The following is a 6,258-nucleotide window of genomic DNA, read 5'->3' as shown; positions in this document are numbered from 1 at the left end:
TTAAAATAAAAAACAAGGATATGTAGAGTTGTAATTGTAGGAATGTTCCAATCTTGGATGGCAAACCTCAGATAAAGAATGTTTCCAAGCAAATACAACTTAGGCAAACAAAGTCACTAATCTATGGATAAAGGAGGATTAGAGAGGGGAAGTAGACATATGTTAGACTTTAACTAGGGATAATTAATTTCATGGATTACTGTACTAAATAGTAACGAAAGTTAAGCAGTAACCAAAGTTAACCAATGATGGAGGATAACTAAAAATGTATATAAATGCAAGACTATACTCCAATAAAGATCATCGTCATAATTCAGTTGTTCATGATCAAACAACTCGACTGCCTCGTCATTACAACACACTTAATAATTTAAAAAATGTAATTAGCAGAAGTGAGGTAGCCCTCAGGGGATTTTAATGGAACTAAAGTGTTAGTTTAAGGACAAACATCTTAGAATCTCTCAAGATTGTTATAAACTCATGTTGATGACAATGGTTGCTGATAAATGCTGGCTCATCATCCATTTTCTGTATTTCCCAGACATAGAGCGCTTCCCTTGATCAAAAAGTGGTCACTTTGATGAATAGTTTCTTCTACTTTGCTATATTGTATATACTGGACTACAAGGAGGTATACACAGAGTTTTCTCTTAGTGTTCTTCAACAAAAACCTTTTGAGATGAGAGCAGCTCAAGGAGACTAACTAGTCCAGGTCATCCAGTGAGCTGAAGGTGAATATTATCTATGACATTTTGCTCATAGTCCAATACTTTTAATACCTATACCACACTGAGTCTCCTTGATTAATTAATTCTTCTGTGTGTTAAATGGAAACTGAAATGATATAGGACGTCCTGCTTGAGTAGGGGGTTGGACTAGAAGATCTCCAAGGTCCCTTCCAACTCTATTATTCTGAAACAAAAAAAAGTTAATTCAGAAATAAAATTGCACAAATTGCAGGAACATAATCAGAAAATACATTGTTGCCATCTCTTTTTTTTCCTTTTAAAGCAAGCTCACAGAGTTCTATGATTAAAAATGCCATTAGACCATTCTGTTCCAAACATAGCAAACAGGAATTCCCATGGATGCATAAAATGCAATAGTAACATTCCAGATTAGAATTATATGTTAAATTAAAATCTTCATATGAGGTACGCACAAAAGCCCTGTGATATTCATACAATTATTATTTAACAGGTGAATCTAAAGAAAAACAGTTAAAAATGAAGGAGTATACTTATGAATCTTGAAAAATATACAAATAACTTTCAATACAAATAGGACTTGAATGGAACAAAATTAAACACACTTGATTGTAATGCAAATGATTGAGATTTTGCCTTCAGGAAGAGAACTATGCTGCAGTGAGGAACCTTACATAATTGCTTTTAAGCAATAAAAAATGTAGATTAAACCAAGCTAGAGCTGTAAGTAAATTGATATTTCAATTTGATGCTTTAGAAAATAGTTTGACCTCCTCATCTTTCTGGCAGCTCCTCAAATATTGGAACTATCATGTCTCCCCTACTCCCTAGACTAGACATACCCAATTCCTGCAACAATTCTTCTTATGTTTTAGCCTCCAGCCTCCTAATTGACTTTGTTGCTATTCTCTGCAGAGAAGAATCTCAACATTTTTTTATATTGTGGTAAGCAAGACTGGATGCAGTATTTCAAGTGTGGTCTTTCTAAGGCTTTGTAAAGCAGTACTAATATTTCACATGATCTTGATAACATGGATCACATGGCTGTTCTTCTAAAAATTGGATATGTCCATTACACCACAAATGCTCATTTGAATGAAGATGTGGATTGCCTTTTATCTCTGTTAAGTAATCAAATTGCCCCCTTCTCTTTTTTCTTATACTTTTCTTTCTCTGAGATTTACACTCAGTTTTGATAAGTACATGGTTTAGTATTCCATAGGGAGGGTTTAATATATATTTATATAATGAAATATCAAGAAGAAGAATTGTTTCAGGAATTGGGTATGTCTAGTCTAGTGAAAAGAAGGAGTAGGGGAGAGATGATAGTTCCAATATTTGAGGAGCTGCCAGAAAGATGAGAAGGTCAAACTATTTTCTAAAGCACCAGAAGGCAAGACAAGAAACAATGGATGGAAACTAATCAAGAACAGAAGCAACATAGAACTAAGGAGAAATTTCCTGACAGAACAATTAATCAGTGGGACAACTTGCCTTCAGAAGTTGTGGGTCCTCCATAACTGTAGACTTTCAAGAGGAAACAGGACAGCTGTTTGTCTGAAATGGAACAGTGTCTCCTGTTTGAGAAGCAGGTTGGATTAAATGACTTCCAAGGTTTCTTCCAACTATGTTATTTTATGTTATATGTTCTAAAACCAACCAAACATTTTGCAACAAGTTATATATATGTAATAAAATATACTTTATGTTGGTGGCTACAAAAATTCACTTGATGGATTACTAGCATTCACCATGCTGGTTTAGGTGGGAAGCCTATACACATCCATGATACATGTTGGGTGTTAGTAAAAGAAATAGAAAACACAAAATGCAAAAACTGACCTTTGCCATTTATAAAGATGACAACCAAATTGGGCCAATGCAAATTGGTCAGCTACCTTTATTAGGACCCAATTATTAATATTAGGGGATGAGGTGGTGACATATCCTTGGGTTGTGTGCTAATTGCCATAAGTAATGAGATTCCCACTGCATCATTTCCATCCAGATTGCTATTTTACCTTTTTCCAAGTCTTCATCATTCTTTTGCTCAAGGTTGGCCAGTTTGATGAAATGTCCTAAAGATTAGGAAGAAGAAAAATCACAAACTGAAAACAAAGTCTTTGTTCTCTATGAATAGGCCTGTTGTTGTCAGTTTAATGAATGGATGAAATGATGCATCACTTTCACTTCTCCCCTGCCATTCTATAGCCTGAATTCTCTTTTCATATATCATTTTTATTAAGGATTTGCAAGCTGGAAGGAAAAAACTAATACAAATTAATACAAATTAAGAAAAAGAATGTCAAAGGAAAGAAAAGAATGCAAGAAAAAAAAGAAAAATAGATAGGAAAAAGATATAAAAGGTAGTTTTCAATTTTCTTAAAGCAGTTATAAATATAGTTATAAATTTATTTCTTACTCTATAGTTACAACATAATCTTTCTTCCTTTTGTTAGAATTCTATAATCTTTTTATAATAATCTTTCTATAATTTAGTCTTCTCAGCAAGTACTTTCATCTTCATCATGAACCATTTTTTCATTGTGAAGAATGCCAAACCCTTCCATTTTTGTGCATACAATAATCTCACTGCAGGTGTCATGTGCCAAAACATTTCCATGACTTAAAAGCTCTGGTCTCAAATGTAATCAAATCTTTAAAATCCTCTGAATCAGTATATGTATTTCAATCAGAATTTTCTAGCAATGTGGAACATCTAACTTAATTATTTTTAAAACCCACCTTAACCTTATCTTTGTCAGAGAACAAAGAATAGAATTCTCTGACTGCAAAACTGTAACTCATGATTTTTTATGTTTGCTATAGAGATGATAAAAGAAGACCAACAAAAAATATTTTCCAATTTCCTGAAATAACTAGGTAAAAGGTAGGAAGACACATTTCAGATTCATCATTCTGTCATCCTCTCTTTGATAGATTTTTATGATGCCCATAAAATTGATTAAAAAGAAATGAAAACAGCCTGGTAGCCTCAATAATTAAATGAGAATATTTTCCATTAATGATGTTTCTTATGTAGAGCACTTGAATGGTATGGAGAATATTTCTTAGCAATTGGCACACTTGGGAGAATTCTATACAATATCCAGAGTGCATTTTATTATTTTTATATAAATATAAACCTTGGCATGCGTGCATGCACAAATGTAAATTTTAAAAAAAGAATAGCAATTACCTTCAAAATAAAAGCAATCCACACAGGGACAGCCAAAGGGCCAGATGTGGTATGGGAACCATCAGGGTGGGATGCTACCAGTTTGACCCGGTTCTACAGAACCAATAGCTCTTTTTTAAAAAACAATTTTATTTCGGTTTTCACAAAACACAGAAAAATGAAACAACTTTTTTTTAGGGAATAGCTTGGTTCCAGGTTTTCAGATCAAATCCAGGTTTCCCCTCAAATACTTCCCTCAGGCTTATTTTATAACTCTCTCATTCATTTCTAAATCTATTGCATATCCTTTTCAAGGTTTTCATATTTTCAAAATAATTATATTTATACTTTTATCTGTCCTGTGTACAATTTCAATCCATATCCACATTTCTAACATTACGAAACAAGGTTTCCCCTATAGTTGCCAATTAAAGTGTGTCACCTTCGTATTTTATAGTTGATTCCCTTTCACATCCCATTAAATATTCTACTTCTAAATTATCCCATTAAACAATTATAATTTCCATCACCTAATATATTATAACATAAATCCCGTTTTTTAGTCAGATTCCGCATGGTACTTCCCCTTTAAATTACCTCTAAACAATTTTAAGTTTAAAAGAAATAAAAAATAAATAAAATGGAAAAAAATGATTAATCAATTCAAATTCACCCTAAAGAAAAAAAATGGTATTAATTCCCTTACTATCCTTCTCATAATTCATTTCATATTTTATAAATCCTTAATATATATTAATATAGTTCAATTGTATTTTACATATTTTTCATTTTTTATTTGATATATTATCGTACATTCCATTAAGTAACAATCCCCATTTCATTTTCCATTTTAATTACATATATTTTCCCATTTTCTACATAATTTATTTTTAAAATATTTATACAATCCCTTATCACCATGCAGAATCCTCTATTTTAGTTGTTGTTTTAACCATTATCTCTGTGTCTATTAATCAAACTATTCCCGTTAATTCTTGTTTGTTTCCCATATTTCTTTATTTCTTTATTCTGTTTTTTATAACTTCTTTTCCCCTTTATTTCCCCACTCTTTTTCTCACTCCAATTTTTGTCCCCCTCCCTCTTTAATGCTTCCTTCTATAATCCTCCCTTCTGCTCTTTCCTTATATTTTGTTTATTTCTCACACTGTTCCCTTTTCTGATTACCTCCTCTAATCTCCAGTTTTTAAGTCCCTTTCCCCCCTTTTTGAGTTTCAAACCTCGTTGTCCCAATTTTTTTATTAAAGATGGCCTCTCCTTTATTCAAGTCTTCTTCTTCCTCTGAAGCTTTTTGCTGATCCTCATAGTCCAAGACAGCCATTTCCAGGGATTGCAGAACAAAGCCAAATGATTCTCCTTTCACTTGCAATTGATCCTTCATATTTTAGTACCATTTTCAGGTCCAAATAAAGTTCTGTCATCTTTCTACACTTCCCAGTACTTTTAGACAACTAAATTCTATAAGATTGCTTCCCAGAATTAATTTCCAAAGTTTCCAAAATCATCAAACAATTCCAGAACACTTTCTTCTTGCTTCTTTCTTTGTTACAAAGTTCCAAACTCCATTTTGACTTTCCAGGGGCTCTATTTGATTGTAGCAACATTTCATTTACTTTGTATTTTCTTTAAAAGTCTTTTAAAAGTTCACATTAATTTCCTTCAGCATGAGGTGGCAATCTTTAGTATGTCCAAGTTCCACCCCCTTTTTTCAGATCTTTTTTCCTCCCTCTTCTGTGCCGCAGCTTTAAAAATCTTTTCCTAAGAGTTCTTAAGTATTTTAGCTCCAGGTTACCTTGTATTCAGATGTTAATCCTGCTTAGCCCAGTCACCCAAGCTGTCCTCTTCTTCTCTCTACTCCTGCATGATCTTGTCCAGTCAGATCTTCCTCTTTGGGATGGCCATTTTGGCCATTGCTGCATCCACCTTCAGAAAGGAGTTTTATGCCTCACCAAGGAGGGGGAATGCAGCTCCCCACAACTCAGCTGGCATTCTCCCTTTTCTCCGTCACATCTACGGGGTGGCTTCAGCCCCAAATCAGGTAGATTGGGGCCCTCCAGCAGCGAGCACAAACCAAAACCACGGATGGTTACGGATTCGGTCCATCACTGAGGGAGCCTAACTGAAGGTCTCTCCAGAACTGGTAGCTCTGAAGAGCAGCAGACACTGAACTGGTTCGGTGTCTGCTGCTCTGTTTGGCCCAGTTGCCCACCCAGGCTCTTGGCTATCCTTTATTTCCTGCTTTTTCAACCTCAGCTGTGTTGTGCAGCACAGCCAAGGTTGAAAAAGCAAGAAAGAAGATGATTTTTAAATGCTGTGCACCCACGTGCAGTGCTTGTCAGCTGTCCAGGAGGCACA

General features: G+C 34.2%; 1 long non-coding RNA gene across 2 annotated transcripts; it reads right to left on the bottom strand.

Moving 5' to 3' along the window:
* Positions 1-228: 228 nt before the first annotated feature.
* LOC148130032 (uncharacterized) lies at positions 229-5,836 on the bottom strand. Of its 2 annotated transcripts, none has more exons than XR_015750321.1 (4): positions 5,124-5,836; positions 3,907-4,016; positions 2,202-2,356; positions 229-912 (listed from the first exon to the last, which is right to left on the bottom strand). It is a non-coding gene; the product is annotated as an uncharacterized LOC148130032 (long non-coding RNA). The 2 variants fall into 2 exon arrangements; XR_015750322.1 differs by having other exon boundaries at positions 2,202-2,284.
* Between the last annotated feature and the right edge of the window lie 422 nt (positions 5,837-6,258).

Source organism: Notechis scutatus, chromosome 7 (genome assembly GCF_049901735.1).
Source record: "Notechis scutatus isolate UNSWTSFEM ecotype Mainland chromosome 7, rNotScu1.2, whole genome shotgun sequence".
Classification (NCBI taxonomy): domain Eukaryota; kingdom Metazoa; phylum Chordata; class Lepidosauria; order Squamata; family Elapidae; genus Notechis; species Notechis scutatus.
The sequence above is the reverse complement of the archived record's forward strand: the minus strand, read 5'-3'. Positions and strand labels throughout refer to the sequence as shown.